At 43.6% G+C, this 23,865-nt stretch overlaps 1 protein-coding gene and 1 non-coding gene across 2 annotated transcripts in view; one reads left to right on the forward strand and one right to left on the reverse strand.

The window, feature by feature from the left end:
• LOC115376998 (coxsackievirus and adenovirus receptor-like) overlaps nucleotides 1–23,865 on the forward strand; it is a 153,777-nt gene that overhangs the window by 25,615 nt on the left and 104,297 nt on the right. The gene's annotated exons all lie outside the window — the stretch shown is intronic.
• On the reverse strand, nucleotides 1,292–1,397 carry LOC115377215 (U6 spliceosomal RNA). The gene has a single exon (XR_003929964.1). It is a non-coding gene; the product is annotated as a U6 spliceosomal RNA (small nuclear RNA).

Genomic DNA, 23,865 nt, shown 5'->3' on the forward strand with positions numbered 1-23,865 from the left:
TTGTTCACGTAGTATTTTTCTCATTCCTTGTTTACAGTGTTTATATTGCTCATTCCTTGTTTACAGTGTTTATATTGCTCATTCCTTGTTTACAGTGTTTATATTGCTCTTTGGTACTGTTATCTGTTTATACTGTTTATTGTGTAAATTGTGCTTTGTATCTTGCTATCCACTTTCTGCTGTGATGCGTGAAATTTCCCCACCATGGGACTAATAAAGGAATATCTTATTGAAAAAGCTATACAGTTGCTGGTGGTGGTGGTTCACTGAACATCATATATGGTGTGCACATTTAAACACTGGATCCTTGATGCCGTTTCAGTGGTTTATTTCACTCAAATAGTGGATGATTTTGCTATACAGGAATTCAAAAGAAAGAAAAACAAATCTTACAATTCTGAGTATCAAACAGATAATAAAGAAAAATAAAATTAGTATTTAACTTACTTCATTAATGCATCCACAACTGGAATATTATTCTTCCAATAAAGCTAACTCAGGTATTCGTACTTCATACTAAATAAGAAAACAGTGTTACCCTTCAATCCATGATACATCAAATAGATAAACAGAAAAGGGGAAAAGTCCATAGACAACTCACATGGGTTCTCCTTTGTCTCACTGGTGTGGAGGGAAAAAGGGGTTGGTGACCTGAGGGGAGGACCTTTATAATTTATGGGCGGTGACTACCAGTGATTGACGGGCTGGTGGTACAGACTTGTGATTTAACACTTATCTTATCTTATCTTATCTATCTATCTATCTATCTATACAGACAGGCAGGCAGACAGACACACAGGCAGACAGACAGACAGACAGACAGATAGATAGATAGATAGATAGATAGATAGATAGATAGATATCCTTCTAAATCTGGCTGAAAAAAATGGCTTAAAAAAATTTCACCCCCCGTGGGATCTTGACAGTTTCAGTTCTTCAACTTGATTTATTAGTTTGCCGGGATGGATGTTATCAGATGATCTGATAACATAGAGGGATGTAAGGTTTATGACCTATACTGCAGCCAGCCACCAGGGGGCGTTTCTTTAAAACAAAAGTGGCTGAATTTTTAAAATGATTGACCAAAGTGGCAGTGGGTGTTGCTTCACGTTAAACTGTGGCCTATATAGCTTTCAGACTGACTCATGCATCATGAAACCTGGAGGAGAAAATGCATCATGGACTAAAAACTAACATGGCTGTCACAGAAATGAGCCACAAACACCTGGAGAACCTTGAAAAAGTCACATCTCAGCATTTTTTTTTAACAGAAGAGACTGCATTTGAAGGGGAAAATGAGGAACGCTTCACGAATTTGCGTGTCATCCTTGCGCAGGGGCCATGCTAATCTTCTCTGTATCGTTCCAATTTTAGTATATGTGCTACCAGAGTAACACAACCACCAGGGGGAGCCGTGCCCTATATGTAGGCTGCCACGCCTTTGACTTCTCTGTCATGGTTTGCTCTCAGCTGAGCCAAGCTGGAGGCAGCAAAGCATGCTGGGACCTTTATGCAAAGCAGCTGTGACGCCAGTCCCTGAGGATTGGTCGGCTGCAGGAGACTAACCAAAGGATCAAATTCCTGCTGCTCCTCCTCCCACATTCCCTCCAGAGGGAAGAAAAATGGAGCCACAACTCAAAACTATGAAGGAAAAAACCCCTGAGATTTGATGCTTTAATGAGATGTTTCCAAGAAATGTCCTCCTATTGCAAATGCAGACAATTCAGCTGTATCCCAACGGTCACTGGCATTTTACATCAACTTCATGGATTTCACAGCGACTGTCAGCGGTTCTGAGGGTTTCAAGGATTACCAGCGTAGCCAAAATTACAGCAACAGTTCAAACTGTTGTCTGAAAATGTTAGTTAGGGGAAAAGAAAAAGGGGACTTTGCCCAAAACGTTGGAATGTTCCTTGAAGTGTCCTCTGTGAAGTTCAACTTCAGTATCAGGTAGGATTTGTTGGTGTGTTTAAGGGAGTCCACTGTGAGAGGCTGCTGTTCATCTGCACCTCTGGCCAAAAAACTGAAAGATTGCATAAATAAATCCCTCAGAGATTCATCTAAATCTTTTGAAATCCTCCAGAGAGTTAAAACAAAAGCAACTCTGCTTTTACGTCTCTGAGTTCTTAGATCACCAACAAGCTGAGCTGGAACCTCCAACAAGATTTTACTTTAAAAAAAAAAAAAAAAAAAAAAAAAAGTTTGTAGTTATTTTCTCTCACACTCTTGCAGTTCTCTGCACCAGCAGAGGGCGCCCCCACACACCTGTGGCTGTGTGGAGCCTCCACTGAGCTGGAAAATATTTTTCATCAGGAGATTCTTTCAGCTCAATAAAACTCATGAACACAATCCCTGTCACTCAGCCTCAGACTCTAAACTGGGATCTCTCTCTCTCTCTCTCTCTCTCTCTCTCTCTCTCTCTCTCTCTCTCTCTCTGTGTGTGTGTGTGTGTGTGTGTGTGTGTGTGTGTGTGTGTGTGTGTGTGTGGTGTCTTCAGTGTTAATCTGCAGTTCAATGTGGAGCAGAATCAAAACAAAGAGAAAACACTGAAGGAGAAGCTGTGACAAACTTTAGACTGGAACTGACTTAAACTGCAAACACACACACAGATGGAAAGACGGACAGATGGATGGACACACACACACACACACACACACACACACACACACACACACACACACACACACACACACATACTGGATGGAGGCTGGGATTCTGAGTGTTTTTTCCTGTTGTGGTGTACAGAAAAGAAACGGGAAGTGCACAACTCAGACAGATGGACGGGGAGGTTGTTTGAGCTCCTCAGGGGGGTGTGGGTGGGGGTTTGAGTGGAGTTTGTCGAAGTGCCCTTGTGCAAGATACTGAGCCCCTCACCGCTCCTGATGGACAGCTAGGCGCCTTGCATGGCAGCCTCTGCCATCAGAGTGTGTGACTGTGTCTGGTTTGAACAGACTTCATTGACACAGTCTACCTGGACAGGTGTGAGCTGACCAGCTGATACTTGAAGTTTGAAATCTGTCCTCACTCCCTCTCTTCTTCTGGCTTTAAGTTCAACAGTGTTAAAGAACGAAGCAGATTCATCACATGTGTGTGTGTAACCTGCTGTATTCACTGTGTTTGTACGTGCTTGCTCATAACTGAAGTCTGTAGTGATGGAGGCTGGGATTCTTACTGTGTCTGACGTTGTTCTTGACTTTGCTGTGAATTCATTTATAATGTTTGTAAAACACTTTGTAATTAATTTTTTCTCAGATTCTTTATGAGCCATTTATCATTTATTCTGTAAAACACTCAGCAGTACACTGTAATGCACATGCTGAACAGACCTCAGGGTTGTGGAGGAGAAAAACATTTTTGTCTGCTGATGCTTCCTGAAATAAAAACCTGTTAAGCCTGAGACGTGTGCATGTGAGCACACCTGTGTTTGCAGTCAGCTGATGAGGGCGGTTTTCAATTTCAAATGTGAACAAAAGTCCCTCTGTGTTTTCTGTTCCACACGCTGCCTTTTGACAGGAGCTGAAGTTTTATTTCATCAAGATAATATGCATGTCATGCATGTTTGTTTCTTTTTAAGATGCCACATGATTTTCACTGAAATGACACAAAAGGGGCTTCACTGCGTCCAGGCTGCACTCAGATTGATATCTTTGTTCAGCTGCAGGTGTTTTCTCGTCAACAGGAAGTGTTTAAACAGAACAGCTGCCGCTCCCCCACCCACTGAGTCAAACTGCACAACAGAGAGTTTCTGCAATTCAGAGCTTAAACAAACATCCAGCCCTTCAGTGTCTCCATCAGCCCAAACCCCAGAGTTTATTTAGTTCCTGCAAAGGTTTTGATCAGCTTTAACTCAGAGAGCACATACAAAGTGTTCTTCCAAAGTAAAAGCCCCCTGCCTTGTGTCTCTGTTGAAGCTGTTGAGGGCTGACACAGACGAGACTGAGCCACATGCAGTCGGCTCGCTGTGAGGAGAAATCCACCTGAATTCCCTGACTTTTTAGGTTTCATTTTGGTGGAAATCATCCAGCATCATTAAAGAAAAGAAAACACCAGCTCCCTGTCTCAGCGTGACTCAGTGTGACTCAGTGTGTCTCAGTGTGTCTCTGTGTGTCTCTGTGTGTCTCAGTGTGTCTCAGTGTGTCTCAGTGTGTCTCCTCCCAGTTTCCCCAGAAGAAGAGCTGGAGTCTCTGAGGAGAGGACAGCGAGCGTCTCCTGTCTCAGCTCAGCAGCCACAGTTTAACATTCAAAGTCACTGCAGACAGTCTGAGCCTGTTTAGTGCCTGGGACAAAGTTACAGGGTAGAACTGTAGTTTTTCAAAGGAAGAATAAAAAAAAAACTATGAGTAGTTCCTCATTACACATCTTTGATCTGACATGCAAATAATCTACATTCAGCTCCTATGAAAATGAAGAGTGTGGAACAGAAAACAAAGAGGTACTTTGCCTTTTGCTCACATTTGAAATTCAAAATCCCCTTATCTGATCACACACACCAACATCAAAACCCTCACAGGCCAACATGACTGAGAGCAGCAGTTGCCTCTTCTTGGATATACACATACATACATATAATTCTGGGTTATTTTTCCAGAGCCATAACTATTTCTTGGGTTATAAGGATTTTATTTTGGCCCAATTTGTGGGTTTTTTGATTTGGGTAATATTTCTGGGTTATTTTTTCTGAGAGTAACCCATTGTTGGGTCAGAGACTTGGGTTTGATTGATTGATTGCTTATTGATTGATTGATTGAATACTTTACGAACAGTTTGTGTAACGAAGAGCACTTCATTACTAGTGACTGACAGCTTTGCTTGTAAATATTGCACAACATGGTTGGTAGAAAATGCACTTTAAACAGACAACTTAACTATGCACTTTAATAATGGCACTTGGCACATTAGTCGCAATATTTGCACATCATTATTGGTTGGCACAGAATATTTGCACATTGCATATTTGCACATTTTATACAGACTATTTATTGTCTATTTATTGAATAATTTACAACTTGATAATTTAACAGTGTAAAACCGTGAGTGATGTGTGTCTTCGGGCTTGGGTTGTAGTCAGGGCTCAGCTTCACCTGTAGATATAAAATTGAACTAGCCGCTGATACAGGGCCGGCCTGTGGCATAGGCAGTATAAGCAAATGCTAAGGGCGCCATCTGCTGGAGGGGTGCTGCTAGTGGCCAGAGGGGCGCTGGCTGTGTGTGCGTTTTATTATAAACGGGTGCTTCCCATCCTTAAATGTGATTGGCTGAGCCGTGCTCCATGCCATTGTAAATTCAGTGTAACCCGCCGGCAGACCGCAGCACAAAATATCCCTGTGCCAGTGTAAACGGACATAGCGTTGCCTATCAACCAACTACTCTGCGCTCCACTTCCTCGTTAGGTTACATTTGTTTCAAGACTTTTGTAAACAAAATGTCAGACTTTGTGGTGAACTTTGATTTGCTGGGTGGCCTGAGCCTGGATGAGTGGTTGGGGGAGCTGCTTGGTGTCTGTTAAAAGACGCTGAATTCACCACCAGCAACAATGTTTTCGCCGGTGTGGTAAAGAAACTCCGCCGAGAAGGACGTGACAAATCTTCCCACCACCAAGCCACAACCGAGGCAGACTGCCAGAAGATGAAGCACTTTCAGGCACGAAGTTCAGACATACCTTGGGGGCTTGTCTGTAAAGTCTGGTTTGACGTGCAGCTTCATATGGGACGCAGGGCGAACGAGGGCAACCGTAAAGCCCGACTCTTTCAGCATACGCCAAGACGAAAATGGCCCAAAATATGTCACGCTGAATGCACAAAAAACCACAAAGATGCTGCCGAAAAAAACATAGAAAGCCTGTGGGGATTCATATATGAGCAGCCGGGTAACCCACTGTGTCCGGTGGCCTCCCTGGAGAAATAGCCTACCTCTCCCTGCTGCCTCCTGATCCACCTGCCTTTTATCTCCACTCAGAGCGGACACAGTGTGACAGCGCCCATGCATGGTAAGTTAACAGTATACTTTTATTATTATTGTTATTGTTACAACCGACGTTAGGCATACGTCTGCGCTAAAACACACCTGTCACGAAACGCACGCCACCGTCCCTGCAAAGAGGAGTCCAAACATAATTGAACACTATTTTAACAATTGCACCATTAATGGAAATATCCAATTCAACATTAACGAGCCCAAATAGCCTGATGTGACATGATGATGGCGCTAGATGAAAAAGCAATCTTAGCGTCTGTGTTGCTTGGCAACCGTTCTGTCCACTCTATCTTGCTTGGTGGAAGAATGAATAGTTCTCAATTTTTCTTGTGTGTTTATTTTATGGGCTATATGTAGGGTAACCGTTTTATAAAAGCAATAAGCCCCTTTAAATTGCTTTATAAAAGCAATAAGCCCCATGCCTACTGCTCATTTCTCGGCTGTGTTCAGTCAAACCTACGCCATCCGTGAGCCGGGATGTAAAGATACTGAGGCTCTTAGTTTGTGGTTTCTTGACTCCTGCCAAGCTACAATTGACACTGTGGCCCCATTAAAGCTCAAACAGCCAAAAACCAAATCTGAGCCCTGGCTTGATGACACAACACGTACTGCCAGACGTGTGTGCTGTAGAGCTGAGCGCAGGTGGAGGAAGGATAAGCTGCAGGTGTCTCTTCAAATTTTGAAGGACTCCTGGCGTCATTATCAGTCCACGGTCAGAGAGGCATGAAAAAAATACTTGTCAAATATTGTTTTGTTGAACTGTCACAAGCCTCGTATCTTATTCAGCACTATTAATTCTGTCCTTCATGCACCACAAACTGTTTGGACTGAGGTCTCTCCTGCTCTCTGTGAGGATTTTCTGAACTTTTTTACTGATGAGGTCGCTTCTATCAGGGCTCTCATCCTACCCCCTCCATATAGCCCTTCAGTCTCTGCCCCCTGCCCTGGTGTCTTTGTTTTTGATATGTTTGAGCCTGTAACTCTGTCCTTTGTTCAGGACATTGTTGATCACCTGAAGCCCTCAGGTTCTCCTTTTGATGCTGTACCTCCACGACTCTTTAAAGAGGTTTTCCACACTATTGGGTCATCTGTACTGACAATTATAAATAGCAGTCTTTCCTCAGGTGTGGTTCCTGTAAATTTGAAACACGCAGCTGTTCAACCTAAAAAAGCCCGGTCTGGATCCTGCGGTTTTGGCCAACTTTAGGCCCATTTCCAAACTGCCTTTTATATCAAAAATACTTGAAAAAGTTGTTTATTCTCAACTGATGTCTTTTTTAGAAGAGCATAATATTCTTGAGGTTTTCCAATCTGGTTTTAAAACTCTCCACAGTACTGAAACAGCACTTTTAAGAGTTTTTAATGACATCTTTTTAGCCACTGACTCCGGTCATTGTGTTGTTCTTGTGCTTTTAGATCTGACAGCTGCTTTTGATACTGTTGACCATGAAACCCTCATTTCTCGTTTGGAGCATCAGGTGGGAATAAAGGGGATAGCTCTGAAATGGTTCAGGTCCTACTTATCAGATCGTACTTTCTGTGTTAGCCTTGGTGACTCTGTGTCCGCCACTGCCCCCCTTTCATGTGGGGTCCCACAAGGCTCAGTTCTTGGCCCGCTGCTCTTCTCCCTTTACTTATTGCCACTAGGCTCAATACTCAGGAAACATGGTATATCTTTTCATTGTTACGCTGATGACAGTCAGATTTATGTACCCCTGAACAACGCCGACTCCATCAAACCTCTTCTCAGCTGTCTTGATGACATTAAGGCCTGGATGTCTGTGAACTAGGGATGCACATTTTGGATTTTTTTTATGACCGTTAACCGACGCCCTTTAACGATTAATAACCGTTAACCGATAAGATTTAAATGCCCTTCCATGCTGCCATTCCGACATTCCGTCATTCCGAGATTTAGACATATCACCATCCCGAAATACCGCTATTCCGACACACAAACGTCCCACCATTCCGACAAGGCTTTCCATGTAAGGAAAGGTTGGAATCAGAGGGCCCTATCTTGCGCCAGACTCCCTAAACCCGCTATTTGCGGATTTAGGATTTAGGAAGAGGCGTTCCCCCGTAAAAGTTGCTATCTTGTGCACCTCCCGCTATCCGCAAAACACCTCCGCTACCCGCTATATTATGCATAGGCGTGTTTTGGGCATTACGCCAGTTAAACCAATCAGTGTGCCAGGTGCCATTGCCTTTAAGGGCAGGATGCGCTATCCTAAATCCTAAATCCTAAACCCGCGATGGAGAGAGGGAGGTAGATTTTCTCAGGGCTTCTACTGAGGCTAAAGCAAGTTGGCTTTATATACATATTATATATTATATTATAGGCGAGTTAATTCGGGAGGTGGAGCCACATGTGTCCAAGTGGACGTATCATAAGGTTGTACTGATTGAGTAAAATCCCACAGACACACAAGAGGCAGAGGTGGAACTATGTGTAAACTAATTTATTGACAAGGTAGATTGGGCAAATAAAATATTAAAAATAAAAATAGGCTATAGCACAGCTGCTGGCTTATGATAAAACAATAAAACGTGCTGGCGATAGTGTCCAATTAAAACAGTCTTTCCTCTAAACAGTCTATATGAGTAATATACTCAGTCCATTCCGGCGGCGTCCCGGTATCAGTCCGACCGTGTGCGTGGCGAGGCTCCGTCGGGGCGCACATTGAAGCCGCCTGGGCGCGCTCTCGTAACAGCCAAAACTTTAGGGATAGCGGATAGCTATCCCTAAAGTTTTGGCCCCTGCTTTCCCTAAAGTGTGTGCGCAAGATAGCAAGTTTAGGGATAGCGCATGAAACACACCCACGGACACACCTCCAGGCGCAAATGACGAGTCGGCATAACAGATAGCGGGTAGCGGGTGGCGCAAGATATCGTTTAGGGATAGTGGAAGTTCCTAAATCCGCAATTTGCGGGTAGCGGGGAGTGGCAGCGGATAGCGGGTGGCACAAGATAGGGCCCAGAGAGTCACTGACTCGGCGCTGTCCGGTGCTGAACTGCAGATTTACAATGACGGCAAATAGTTAGATTACTCATCTAAAATGTAAAAAAAAAAAAAAAAAAAAAAAAGCTACAAGCTTTAGATATAATTAACAGTAGGCCTACTGTAGGCTTCAATCGTCTGCTATTGCTTTTTAAATTATGTCGAGAGCGAGCGCGCTGGTGATTTCTTTAATTGTGTGTTCTGCTTCATTTCCAAAATAAAGTTTGAGCTTCTGAAATCTGATTTTTAAACAGTTCTGATGGAGCTCAATGTTTATCTGGATGATGCGGCTTCATTCCGAACAATTTTACTGTAAACCTGGACGACCCGCGACGTGTCTGGAGATAAGAAAAAAAAAAATATTCAATGTAATGTGTGTTTTGTGCGTAATTGCATACAAGGATACACACCCTCCCCTACTGTACAACACGAAGGAGACTGGAATTAATCAGTGACTTCAGGTGTCATCTGCAGAGCCGTCATTGATATCTGTAATATTAATGTTGCATATGATGCCAGCGTGCATGGAGACACACGGGCTCAATGGAGAGCTGCGCTCCAGCTGGCTGCTGTGACAGGTCACTGACACTGTGTTTCTGCTTACAGTCAGTGATCCCTGAGATTCAGACATGAATCTAACATGTTTCACACTAGCCCGAGTTACATTAATACGTGTACTAGACATATTATATTTCCCGTTTCAGGAGTTTTTAATAATAGATTGGAGGGATGTCGGAATGGCGGTTGCCTCCCCTATTATTTTATTTTTATTTTTTTGAGTACTGTGACCCATTCAAAAGTGCCGTAACAAAAAAATTCTCATGGGCTTTATTTATTTATTTTTAAATGTGCAAAAACAGCCAAATAAACATCAACCAAATGAACAAAAACAACAAAATATCTGTGATGGAAAGCACGTGATGGCATGTGTTGCACCTGTCGACACGCCCCCATGAGTTGATTGAATTACGTAGCTTAAAAACAAAATTGACCGTTAGTATTAATCGGTTAGAGTTACTGTTATCGGTTAAGGTTAAACGGTTAAACATGTGCATCCCTACTGTGAACTTTTCAAATTTTAATGAAAAAAAGACAGAAGTGATGGTTTTTGGAAGCTCATCCCCATCTGTGACCCCTCATATAGATCTGGGTTCTCTGGCCCAGTACGTCAAGCCTACCGTCAAAAACTTACTGTTACTGTTGATGCAGACCTAAAATTTGACAGTCAGATTAAAGCTGTAATAAAATCAAGTTTTTATCAGTTGAGGCAGCTGGCCAAAATAAAGCCTATTCTCGAAAGAAAGTGTTTTGAACAAGTAATACATGCCTTTATTACTACCCGGCTTGATTATTGCAACGCACTGTATATCGGGGTTGGTGGGTCCTCTGTGGCTCGTCTGCAGCTAGTCCAAAACGCTGCTGCGCGTCTTTTAACTGGCATACGTAAGCACGAGCACATTTCTCTGGTTTTAGCCTCACTCCACTGGCTCCCTGTACATTTTAGGATTCATTTTAAAATTCTTTTATTTGTTTTTAAATCTCTTAATGGTCTTGCCCCGCTTTATCTCACTGAACTGCTTCGCCCTTACACCCCAACCCGTTCGCTCAGGTCAGCCGATCAGCTGCTCCTAGTGGTGCCAAAAACCAGGCTCAAGCACAGAGGGGATCGGGCTTTCTCTGCTGCAGCTCCGAATCTTTGGAACAATCTGCCATTGCACATTAGACAGGCTCCTTCTCTTTCTATTTTTAAGTCTCTTCTTAAAACTCACCTCTTTTCTTTGGCTTTTAACACCATGTAAATTATTGTTTTTATATGTTCTTATATATACTGTCTTCTGTGATGTCTGTATTTTACTGTTTTTTTATGTTTTATGTACTGTATTTTATGTTTTTATGTTTTTTATGTCTTCTTTTTATGTCTTTTATGTCTTTTATGTTTTTATCTTACTGTACAGCACTTTGGACCTCTGTGGTTATTTTAAAGCGCTTTATAAATAAAGTTGGATTGGATTGGATTGGAAAGTATTTGCATGATCAACATGATAATATCATATAACTTGTTTAATACACAAAGCTCTCAGGCATCCTGAAACACCCTGACATTTACAGGCTCAAGCACGCAGTGAGTAAATCCAGCCACTCACTCACTTCATACTCAACATCAAAATGCAACACACTCTTTTCAGTCTGAGCAGGTTCAACCTTACTTTCTCCTGTGTGGATTGCAGTCCTTTTTTTTTTGACAATTTACATAGTTACATATTGTAAAGCAAGTAGCAAAAGCCAATATTTCCCTCACACAACTCAACTTCTGCCCAAATGACACACAGCCTGGAGGTGTGTTTGGGGTCATTGTCCTGTTGAAAAATAAATGATCGTCCAACTAAACGCAAACCGGATGGGATGGCATGTCGCTGCAGGATGCTGTGGTAGCCATGCTGGTTCAGTGTGCCTTCAATTTTGAATAAATCCCCAACAGTGTCACCAGCAAAACACCCCCACACCATCACACCTCCTCCTCCATGCTTCACAGTGGGAACCAGGCATGTGGAATCCATCCGTTCACCTTTTCTGTGTCTCACAAAGACACGGCGGTTGGAACCAAAGATCTCAAATTTGGACTCATCAGACCAAAGCACAGATTTCCACTGGTCTAATGTCCATTCCTTGTGTTTCTTGGCCCAAACAAATCTCTTCTGCTTGTTGCCTCTCCTTAGCAGTGGTTTCCTAGCAGCTATTTGACCATGAAGGCCTGATTGGCGCAGTCTCCTCTTAACAGTTGTTCTAGAGATGGGTCTGCTGCTAGAACTCTGTGTGGCATTTATCTGATCTCTGATCTGAGCTGCTGTTAACTTGCGATTTCTGAGGCTGGTGACTCGGATGAACTTGTCCTCAGAAGCAGAGGTGACTCTTGGTCTTCCTTTCCTGGGTCGGTCCTCATGTGTGCCAGTTTCGTTGTAGTGCTTGATGGTTTTTGCGACTCCACTTGGGGACACATTTAAAGTTTTTGCAATTTTCCGGACTGACTGACCTTCATTTCTTAAAGTAATGATGGCCACTCATTTTTCTTTAGTTAGCTGATTGGTTCTTGCCATAATATGAATTTTAACAGTTGTCCAATAGGGCTGTCGGCTGTGTAGTAACCTGACTTCTGCACAACACAACTGATGGTCCCAACCCATTGATAAAGCAAGAAATTCCACTAATTAACCCTGATAAGGCACACCTGTGAAGTGAAAACCATTTCAGGTGACTACCTCTTGAAGCTCATCGAGAGAATGCCAAGGGTTCGCAGCGCTGTCAACAAAGCAAAGGGTGGCTACTTTGAGGAATCTAAAATATAAAACATGTTTTGAGTTATTTCACACTTTCTTGTTCACTACATGATTCCACATGTGTTCATTCATAGTTTTGATTCCTTCAGTGAGAATCTACAATGTAAATAGTCATGAAAATAAAGAAAAAACATTAAATGAGAAGGTGTGTCCAAACTTTTGACTGGTAGTGTATATGTACATTCTCTCTCTAGAACCTCATATTTGCTTACTGCATGTGTTGTATTCATTGTGATCAAAAACACTGATCTGAAGCTCAATTCTGAGGCTGTTCTGTAAATAGTTTTCCAATAAACAATAAAATAAATTTCTCTGTGTGAGAAATACAAGGTGTGGCCTGTGAGCGTGTGAATGGGTTGAAATGTGTGTGTCTCACGCCCAATGTGTGAGACTTGAGAACTTTGGACTTTCATTCCATATTTTCAAGTTTCACTCAAAACTAGTATTGGCGCTAGTACTGAGCTGTCTGTGGTATTCCTACAGTGACTCTATCATGACCAGGGCCGCTGCTCCCTACACGCAGACTACACACAGTGCGTAGGGGAGTACCTGCAGTACTTTCCTCTCTCCATCGCGGGTTTAGGATTTAGGATTTAGGATAGCGCATCCTGCCCTTAAAGGCAATGGCACCTGGCACACTGATTGGTTTAACTGGCGTAACGCCCAAAACACACCTATGCATAATATAGCGGGTAGCGCAGGTGTTTTATGGATAACGGGAGGTGCGCAAGATAGCAACTTTTATGGGGGAACGCCTCTTGTGCAATCCTAAATCCGCAAATAACGGGTTTAGGGAGTCTGGCGCAAGATAGGGCCCTAAATGTTGTACCTAAAAGAGGCCCCCCACACACACCCCTTCCCTTAAATGCAGGGCCGCCCCTCCCTACATGCAGAACACGCAGCTGCGTAGGGCCTCACGATCCATGGGGGGCCTCATTTTGCCCGCAGGCATGGCGCGCACGTCACCCGCGGTATGCGAGGGTCACCCGCGGCACACGCGCGATGCCCGTGAGACTAGAGAAGTCAGCCCAAGACAGGAGGAGAGAAAAAAAGAGACCTGTAATCTGACACCCCGCTGCACGCATCACTGCAATGATTGACAGCAATCTGCATCTGACCAATCAGTGGTCAGACACACAGACACACTGCTGCAGGTGAGGAGTGAGATGGCTTCTAAGAGGCATTTTGAATCTGGAGCAACTAAGAGGGAAAAAAATCAAAACAAGAGGAAGCTTGTGCTTCACTTGAAGGTGGGTGTGTTGTGGAAATAAATGTAAAACTTTGTGGCGCCACATAAACACCTCAGCTGCTCCTCACTTCTGTCAGTCTCTGTCATTTGTCTGCATTCACCTCTGTGAAAAAGGAGTGGGAAATTGACCAGCTGGTGGTCGTATATTAGCTTAAGTTTATAGCCTATCAGTCTATTCATCGATAAAGATCAATTTAAGGCTATTTGAACTGAATTTATTTAATTCTTAACACACATGCTTGTTTAGTTCACTGACCTGTTTTCAGATATTTGCCAGGTTGAAGTTACTTTTTTTTTTTTTAGGAAAACATCTTTTGTTAAAATTATTTTTTTTAATTGATGGCTATTTGAGACTCATATTTATTTATTTATTCTAGTTTGAAGTTACTGTTTTAGTTGACTCATAAAGTACTGCTTATTCCACTTACAGTACTTCGTTACGTACATTCTTACTAATAGAGCTTGTCAAGTTTAATGGAATGTTGTTATGCCGTCATTTTATTCCTATATTATACATCTGGGATTGTGTGGTCGGCGGGAGGTGGCACGCCAAAAATCCAGTAATTTTTTAGTGTGTGTGTGTGTGTGTGTGTGTGTGGGTGGGTGGGTGGGGGGCCTCCAAATAAAACAACCTGATCTCACAGAAATCCGTGAAATGAGCACGACCTCTTAACAACGCATTGCGTGCTCCTGGCACATAACCTGTTATAATTATGTGTGGCCACCACAGAAACAGCGTCCACTGAAAGTCAATTAGGATCCGTGTCGTATGGCCACCACGCAAACGCTGTCCACTGAAAGTCAATTTCATGTGGGTGGTAGTTCATAGATCCCGGAAGTGCAAATTTAATCAAAATAAAATAAAAAATAAAAAGTCGCCAGTTTTCTAGACTAGGCCTACCATATTGACCCGCATAAAAGACGACCCTGATTTTAAGATGACCCCTCTTTTTCAAGACCATTTTTTGGAAAATAGGCTACTTTTTATATGGACAAAATCTTGTTTGAATAAAAAAGCCACCGGCCTGCATCAGGCGGGTCGGCCGCGGCACCGGCTGGTACCGCGCCCACCCGGTCAGGTCTGCGGGATCTGACAGGTGAGTGGTCAGTGCCGCGGTCGGCCCGCCTGGTGCCATGGCCGGTAGGAGTAGTATCTAACATGGAAGGGCGCAAGCCAGTAATTTCGCCTAGGGCGGCACATAGGCAGAACCGCCACTGTATAGTTTATAATGTCATCATTTTCATATTTTTCTAGTCCACAAAAATCACATTTTAAGCCATTTTGAAATCAATGAACGAAATTTTATTTTAATCTGAAAAACACCGGCGTTACCAAGGCAACGCGCTTCATGCTACCTGGTGACTCCCGGCTTCTCGGCTTCAAAGACGTCATGCCGTGGGTGGTGGTTCATAGATCCCGGAAGTGCAAATTTAATCGGTATTCTGAAAAAAAGATCTGATTATGAGCCATAACGTTGTAACCACCCAAGGCAGACTTACCACGAGCTATGAGGATGTGTAACAATGGCATGTGTCCACAAGTCCCGTATAATATCAACTTTATTTTAAGAAAACACGTTTTATTTGCGATGTCATATCACGGAGAAGCACTACATTACCCATAATCCTAGTGTTTATCAGCGACGTGTCTGATTTTACTTTCATCAATAGAGTCAATAAAGTGTAATAAAGTGCATGAAAGTTGATAATATGCTGATATGTTACGGCATTCAACACAACCCTTTCAGTCAGCGAAACAGAGCGGGTGGAAAAACCGCGGAAACACGTCAAAATAGCACTAACGATTTATATATATATATTTTTATTTTTCATAACACATCTTTATTTGTGATATAAACATAGGCTACATGTTAAGGTTATAGTTTTGGTGTTGAAAAACTACCGTAGGCCTATGTATGTTTTTTAAACCTAATTTCAAAACTTTTACCCTAACCCGGAAGAGGCGTACCAGAACTACAATCTATTATATGAAGTGGTGATCACTAATTTTGCAATCTTAATTAAAGTTTTTGGGTGTTGGAAGAACGCCTGTTTGGTCAGATTTTATTTATTTTTTTCTTAAGATGAAATCATGTTTTTTCCATGTTTTGACACTAGTCAGTGGCGCCCCCTATTGGTTTGCCATCGGGCATGATAGTAGAGGTCAAGAGCTTTCCAAAAATGTTGACCCCATGTCTGTGCCATTTTTTGTTGCTGCACTGTAAGCCTTTAAAAGTGTCTCAGGTGGCCATATTAAGTCAATGGGAAAATATGAAATATGAAACACTGAGTATTTTAAGGGGAAAATAAGCTTTGAAATGGTCCAAATTGAAAAGTATGACTGTGTATATGACTAACATCAATATTATAAATAAATTTGGCCATTAAATACCCCCTTAAAGAAGTTTGACTGATTTTATCAAGCTTGGCCCTAAAAGAGGTCTGCAGATGTACACCTGAGACAGCCTTGGCTTGGAGCACGATGAAAATCAAACTTTGTCACAGAACAACAATGAAGACATCGTTTGAAAGGTCTTGACCTATGGAGTAACATATCTCAGTGTGAGACCAGTGGGCAGTTCCTGCTCCCCACAAGTGCCCTTTGAACCTTGCACCTGAGACACTTTTAACACACACACACACACACACACACACACACACACACACACTTTCATGACTCAGGGATAGCACTTAGGACCAGTCATATATTACTGGAGACTACTCTTCCTTCTGTATTTATTGTACTTATGGACTGTGTACATAGTACAACCTGGTGTAAATGTTTTTTTTTTTTATGTCTTATTGTCATATGTCTATTTTCCTAACACTTATGACTCCGAGGGCCTGCACAAGAATTCCTTTGTGCCTGGACTGCTGGTTTGTGCACAAAATGGCAAGAAAAGAAGTCATTAAATGGCAAATAAAGAACTTGTATTTTGACTTTGAGACACTCGAAACACAGGTGCATTTTGCCCATGTTGCACACATATGTTCTCAAAATACGAAAGGTTTTCAGGCGCTGAATGGAACGCTCCACGTGGATTCGGGCACTTGCAATGAGTCTGTTGTAATTGACTTCCTGCATTGTGAACTGTCCGTTGACAAGGAATGTTGGGATGTTGAGAGAAACATCTGCAGGCAAAACGTCACGAATAGTAAACCCCTTGACAGCCATGTCACCTGGTTCGAGTTGTTGGAGTACTCCGCAGTGAGCTGTTATCACCTTGTCTGATGTGCTTCCACCATATAGGTCACTCACGAACGTTATGACTCCATTGGGAGCCACACCGATCAGAGCCTTCAGCGTGGTGCATCCTTTGTAGTGACTGTATAGATGACTTTGGGTGTCCAGTTTTTCTGTGTTGGAGACAGCGGCTTCAGTATTGTCTTGCACAATCCTACAGTTGGGAAATGGCTGGAAGCAATCTGGCAGCGAGGTTTGGTTTTTAAATCTAGAGGGGATGTTGTTTTCCATCATGCCGATGTAGCGGGTCCCGGCTAGTACCCCGCTAACAGATAGATAATCCTTGACAGGAGCGCTGGAAACACAGGACAGCAATAAGTGAGGCAGAACCACAACTGCTCATTCTCCAAGTCAGTCGGATTATATTTATTCTCACATTCATATTAAACTTTACTGCAATCATAGATTATTTCTGTTATTTTTGTTTGCATTACAGCACTGGTATATTAACCACATTTGAATGACCTCGACATAAATGTCTATGTTGTTCACATGTTTTCCAGTAATAAACATTCAAAACATTCAAATTAAAATCTGTGCTAAACTAAAGATAAACACTTTCCTTTAATCATGCTATCTGTCTATCATAAATCACATTGTATATCATTAATCATGTAATCACTTCTCCCTTAAACACACATCATCCTTTATCCTCTCATCAAGAGTATTTTTTTTATGTAATAACTATACATTGAGTACATTAAGTGCTCACTTAAAATAACAGAATAAATCTCACTTGCAGGTTAACTATTTCACATTTACACTGTATGAACACTAACTGAAATAATAAACATGGCTGGCCCATAGCTTGCCGCTTTAACCGTGAACTTGAACAATATGATTTACGTGCCCGCCTTTAACTAGGGCTGCAGCCGTAGCTAGCCTTAACCGGCACATTAGCATTAGCTTGAACAGCTCCGTAATACACTACATACACAACATATTCTCAATTCAATTCAATTTTCAATTTTATTTATTTGTATAGCCCAGAATCACAAATACAAATTTGTCTCAAAGGGCTTTACAGAAAAATACAACATCCTCTGTCCTTAGACCCTCACATCGGATGAGGAACAACTCCCTAAAAAACCCCTTTAACAGGGAGAAAAATAGGAAGAAACCTCAGGGGAGCAACAGAGGAGGGATCCCTCCCCAGGACGGACAGACGTGCAATAGATGTTGTAAAATTCTCAGGCACACACTAATAGCACACAAATGCCGATTTTAAAATGATATACCACACACATGCTTATTTTACACACACAGCATTACCCCACAAATGCCGAGGAGCCAAAAGAAAATCAACGACAGTTAACATTTCACTACGGCGCCAGCGCCATTTTCCCTACTACACTGATCACGTACCGCGACACTTTTATTTTGTTTATTTACACACTTTACGAGCTTCTAGCTCATGGACCACACATCACCGGGGATTCACATGCTCTTATAAACATCTGGAGTCACAGAAAAAGTTGGTAACTAACCTGGAAACACAGGACAGCAATAAGTGAGGCAGAACCACAACTGCTCATTCTCCAAGTCAGTCGGATTATGCTCCACTTCCGCGATGCAGTGCAGAGTCCCAGTGACGGTAAGTGCTGCCACCTAGTGTCCATCTCACATAACATCATGTCATTGTGTGTTTCTCTGTGGTTTCTTATTCTTAATTAGCAGAATAAAATAATAAAATAAAATGATACAATATCAATAAACAATAAAAAACTGACTCTCAGAGGAAATGAAACGAAACAATAATACCTCAACAAAACACTTATTTTGTGAGTATCACATCCACCCCGACAACAAAAAATGGCTCCCGACATTTGTTACATTTTTTTTTTTTTTTTTAAATAAACCTGTGTGTTGACTGGCATGTAGTATGTATAAGGCATGTACATTTGTGGCATGTAAGGAGCAGGTACAATGAACTGTCCGGCTATGTGTGGCATGAAAGGTAGGGAGGCTGAAGTAATCTGTGAGGAGATGGGATTTACATGGGTTTGTATTGAAGGTTGGCCCAGTGACTCATAAGTGAATGTTGGTCTTGGTCTCCTCTCCCTGGCTGACCTCCTCACCTCTTTGTGTTCATCTCCTGCAGGTAAAGTCCTTATAAGAGGAGAACTCGGTCTTTCCACCTGTATTTGTTCAGCATGGTCATTTTGCTCATCCTCTTCAGGCTGAGGTGGGTGTAAGACGTCATGTTGTTCATTTATCTGTGATTCATCACCCACTAATCCTGCCTCCCTTTCTTTTACAGGGGAGTTTTGTTTGTGTTCTCTTTCAGGTAAGTTTGTCCCATCCGTGTGTGTGTTGTCTCCTTCAGGTAGGTTTGTCTCATCCGTGTGTATGTTGTCTCTTTCAGGTAGGTTTGTCTCATCCGTGTGTGTGTTGTCTCTTTCAGGTAGGTTTGTCTCATCCGTGTGTGTGTTGTCTCTTTCAGGTAGGTTTGTCTCATCCGGTAAGTATGCATCCATATGTTCAGTTCCTATACTAGGTACTGCATTTGAATGTCCCTTGTGGATCATGGACGGTTTCTTTGGAGTCTGAACAGGAACTGTTGCAGGGGGAGATGGCCTTGATACCGACATTTGCCCTCCTTCTGAAGCTGTTAATCTGCCACGTCCAGATTGATCACTTTCCATCCTGACTACAGGTGTTCTCAACCAATAACCTCCTGTCCCCTCATCCTCATCATCAGTGTCCGTCACATCGTTGTCAGCAGAGCTTGCCCTCTGTTGAGGTTGTTTTTGTCTCTGAGGGGGTGTTAAGGCCATGTCAGCTGACTGTGTTGGGCCCTCGACAGGTAAGTCATTGACTAAAAGTAGCAAATTTCTGTGTATGGTTCTGTTTCTTGTACCTGAGTCTCCCTCAGGATGAATGATATATACAGGATTGTCAGAGATTTGCTCCTTCACCACATAAATCTTCTTCTCCCAGTATGAGCGAAGTTTACCAGGTCCACCTCGCTCACCCATGTTCCGAACCAGCACTCGATCTCCTGGTTTGAGGACCACTCCCCTCGCCCTTTGGTCATAGTAGGACTTGTTCTTTGCACTTGATGACAAGCTAGTCTTATTTGCAATCTTGTAGGCTTCTGTCATCCTTTTTGACCATTTCTCCACATATCCTTTGTGTGTCACTGATTCTGTGTTTTCCAATAATGCGAACAAAAGATCCACAGGGAGACGGGGGTGCTGTCCATACAGCAGGTAATGAGGTGAGTACCCAGTGGACTCGTGGCGGGTGCAGTTATATGCATGTATCATTTGTGGTAAATGTTCCTTCCATCTCTCCTTTTCCCTGTCTGTCAGTGTCCGTAACATTTGAAGCAATGTGCGGTTGAACCGCTCAGCGGGGTTACATTGTGGATGGTATGGAGATGTCCTTGAGTGTCCGACCCCTGACAGCCGTCCAAGAGTGCGGAAAAGGTCATTCTCGAATTCACGTCCTTGGTCATGGTGGAGACGATTTGGATAGCCGAGCCGAGGTATGTAGTCGTTGTATATTCGTTCAGCTGCAGTTTGCCCTGATTTGTTTTTGGTTGGGTAAGCCTGAGTAAATCTGGTAAAATGGTCAATTACTACCAGAATGTACTGAAAGCCTCCTTTGCTTTTCTCCAGGTGTAAATAGTCTATGCAGACCAGATCAAGAGGGGAAGAAGAGGTCAGGCCACCCATTGGTGCTCGAACATGTGTGGTGGGTTTCTTTTGTTTTATGCAGCTGCATTTTCTTGTGACATAATCCTCTATACATTTCTTCATGTATGGCCAGTAAAAACGCTCTCTGGCAAGGTGGAGCACACGTTCTGTCCCAACGTGTCCCATGTTGTCATGGAGGTGTTTTAGGGCAACTGACCGGTATTGACAGGTAGGACTAACTGTTTTCTTTCTGATGTCCGGTGGTACAGGACTCCATTCTCCAAATGTAGTTGACTCCACTCATGAAGGAGTTTGCGAGTGAGCCCGCCCACTGACCTTCTGACCTCATTAGTGAGAACATTACTGGTCTCTTTCAGTCTTATTATTTCCCCTATCCCAGGGTCATCCCGTTGGGCTTTTGCCAGCTCCTCGAGGCTTATTTCAGGCACAAGTGGATGAGGCTGTGGCATTACATCAGCAGAGGAGGTGTAAAGTGCAACTATCCATGCTACATCTTTCTTCAGAGCTGCTCTGCCTCCCTCCCAGGTTGCATGCAGCACGTCCTGAGACAGCTCCTCAGTGCATGTTGCGACATAGTTGTCAATATCAAGTGGGATGCGTGAGAGCGTATCAGCATCAATGTTGTTTTTTCCAGGTCTGTATTTTATGTTGAAGCGGAACTCTGACAATTCTCCAACCCAGCGATGTCCAACTGCATTGAGTTTTGCGGTGCTCATGACGTAGGTAAGTGGGTTATTATCAGTGTAGATGGTAAAGTGTGGAGCGTAGAAGAGATAATCCCTGAATTTCTTGCACACTGCCCACTTCAGAGCCAGGAATTCGAGTTTTCCGCTGTGAAGTCTGTAGTTCCGTTCTGCCGGTGTCAGAGTTCTGGATCCATATCCGATCACTCGCATTTTCCCACCCTGCTGCTGATAGAGGATCGCGCCGAGCCCTTTCTCCGAAGCATCAGTGTGCAGGACGAATGGCTCCTCAAAGTTGGGGTAAGCGAGGACTGGTGGTTTGGTCAGCATACTGACTAGCCTTTCCAGGGTGCTTTGGTGATCAGCCTTCCACTCAATGGGTGTTTTGGACGGGAGTTGGGGACCCTTGGACTTGCAGTGACGTGGAAGGAGTTGGGGCATTGAGGACTTAACTTGGAGCAGCTCATACAGTGGTTTCGCTATTTTAGCAAAATCCTGTACGTAGGAGCGGTAATAGCTCAGGAAACCGAGGACCTGTCGGAGTTCACCAACTGTTTGGGGTGTTTTGGTTTTTAAGGCCAGCACCGCATCAATGTCTTTGGGGTCAACTTGAACTCCCTCGGCCGACACCAAGCGTCCAACATAGCGGACCTCCTTCTGAAACATCTCGCACTTCTCTGCCCGCAGCTTCACCCCATGGCACTGCAGTGCTTGAAGGACCCTGCGAATCACCTCCACGTGGTCACTGAAGGATCTGGAGTAGCAGAGTAGGTCATCCAAGTACGGGATGCAGCACTCGTCTCTCAGGGAGCCCAACATCTCCTCCATGCTCCTCTGGAAAGCTGCAGGTGCATTAGAAAGTCCAAATGGGATCCTTGTCCATTCATAAAGCCCCCAGGGTGTGAGGAAGGCGGTGAGATGGCGTGACCTTTCTGCTACAAACCCCTGGTGGTAAGCTTTACCTTGGTCAAGTATACTGAACATTGAATACCCACCCAGTGTGTCTGTCAAATCCTGTATTCGTGGTAGTGGATGCCTGTCAGGTACAGTTTTTTGATTTAGGAGGCGATAGTCTATACAGAGGCGCAGAGTGCCGTCCTTCTTCCGCACACACACCACTGGGGCAGAATAGGCAGACTTGGACTTCACTATCCATCCCTTTACAAGAAGATCTTGAATGTACTCCTTCACTTCTTTAAACAGTGGTTTGGGAATGGATGTATACGCTTTCTGCACAGGGACGTCGTCTTTGAGGTTGGTCACCATTTGCAGATCTGGGATACAGCCAATGTCATCTCCATCCCTAGCAAAGGCATTTGACTCCTCATACAGCATCCTCCTAGCAGCCTCCTGCTGTTCTTCCTCCAGGTGGTCGAGGTTCACAGGTGGGTGCCACAGGGGTGAGTCTGAACTGCTGACATGAGTGGTGGTGACCTCACTGACAATCGCTGCAGGCTGCGATTTGTCCAGGATATCTGCCTCCACAACATTTTCAACATGCTGCAGGATCCCTAGCGCTGTTTTACGTGGTATTGTGATGTCATGATTAGTGTTGTTACCAATTAGAATGGTGACATAGGGCTTGGTTGGGTTCTGGATTTGTAACAAACCTGGCCCTGCATCCCACTGTCCAGATGACAGACTGTCTTCGTCTGTTTCAAACAACACTAATCGGGTAGAGGCATCCATGTTTGAGGGGACCCGACACTTCACCCACGATACTTGACCAGCTGGGAGTACGATGTCTTTGGCCCCTGTTCTCACTAGCCCCTGCTGCATTGCTATCTTTGATGTCTGCACAAAGTTGATAAGAGCTTCAGCTGTTTCACTGGGGACAGATATGGCATTGCTAAGAAGGCTAACAAGTACTGGCATTAGTTTCTCTGGTTGGCCACAAATTAACACTTCCAAAACATTAAAGCCGATCAATGGTCTATCCATGGAGTCACTACTGATGAGAAATGGGACACTAATGGACAGATTGGGGTCCAAATTCCCTGGCAAGTTCACTGTAATAGCCACCCACCCATCATATGGAATGAGGCCGCCATTTGCTGCAACGACCCTCAGTTCATCCTCCCCTAAGATCTCTGACACTGGGTGAATGCTGAGGTCAGGTAGGTATTCATCTTTCCAGGCACGGCTGATTATACTGACTTGTGACCCAGAGTCGAGCAGTGAGGTGACTGGTAAGCCATTTAGATAGCTCTGAACTAGGGCCTTTTTACCAATGACGCTAGCAACAGCTTGGGCTTTAGCTACACGTGGTAGTTGAGGAGGGGGCTGTGCTACTTGTGTGCAGCGACTTTGTGTGCTTGTCATTCCAGGGGTAGGGGTTGAGGAGGGGTGTGTTTTGTCATTTTTGGCCTCACTTACCGGTTGGGACTTACTTCCAGACTCGGTCACTAGATGTCCCCCTCCAGTGGCCGGTTGAAGTTTCCCTGTCTCTTTGCCCGTTTTAGACAGCCTGCTGCACGGTGTCCTTCATCCCCACATATGAAACAATGTTTACAGTCTGGTCTGTCTTGTTCCACACAGCTTGGACAACCATAGGACTTTCCACGTTTAGATTGTGTCCGATTTTGACTGTACTGACGCCCATTGTGTGTTAGCTGTTGTTCATTTTGTCTTTGCATGGTCATAACAAGTCTGGTGAGCTCCTCTACTTTGGTTGTGAGGTCTCTCAGGGGATCTGGTTTTGTTTGGTTTGATTTGGGC

This window comes from Myripristis murdjan, chromosome 18 (assembly GCF_902150065.1).
Source record: "Myripristis murdjan chromosome 18, fMyrMur1.1, whole genome shotgun sequence".
Classification (NCBI taxonomy): Eukaryota; Metazoa; Chordata; class Actinopteri; order Holocentriformes; family Holocentridae; genus Myripristis; species Myripristis murdjan.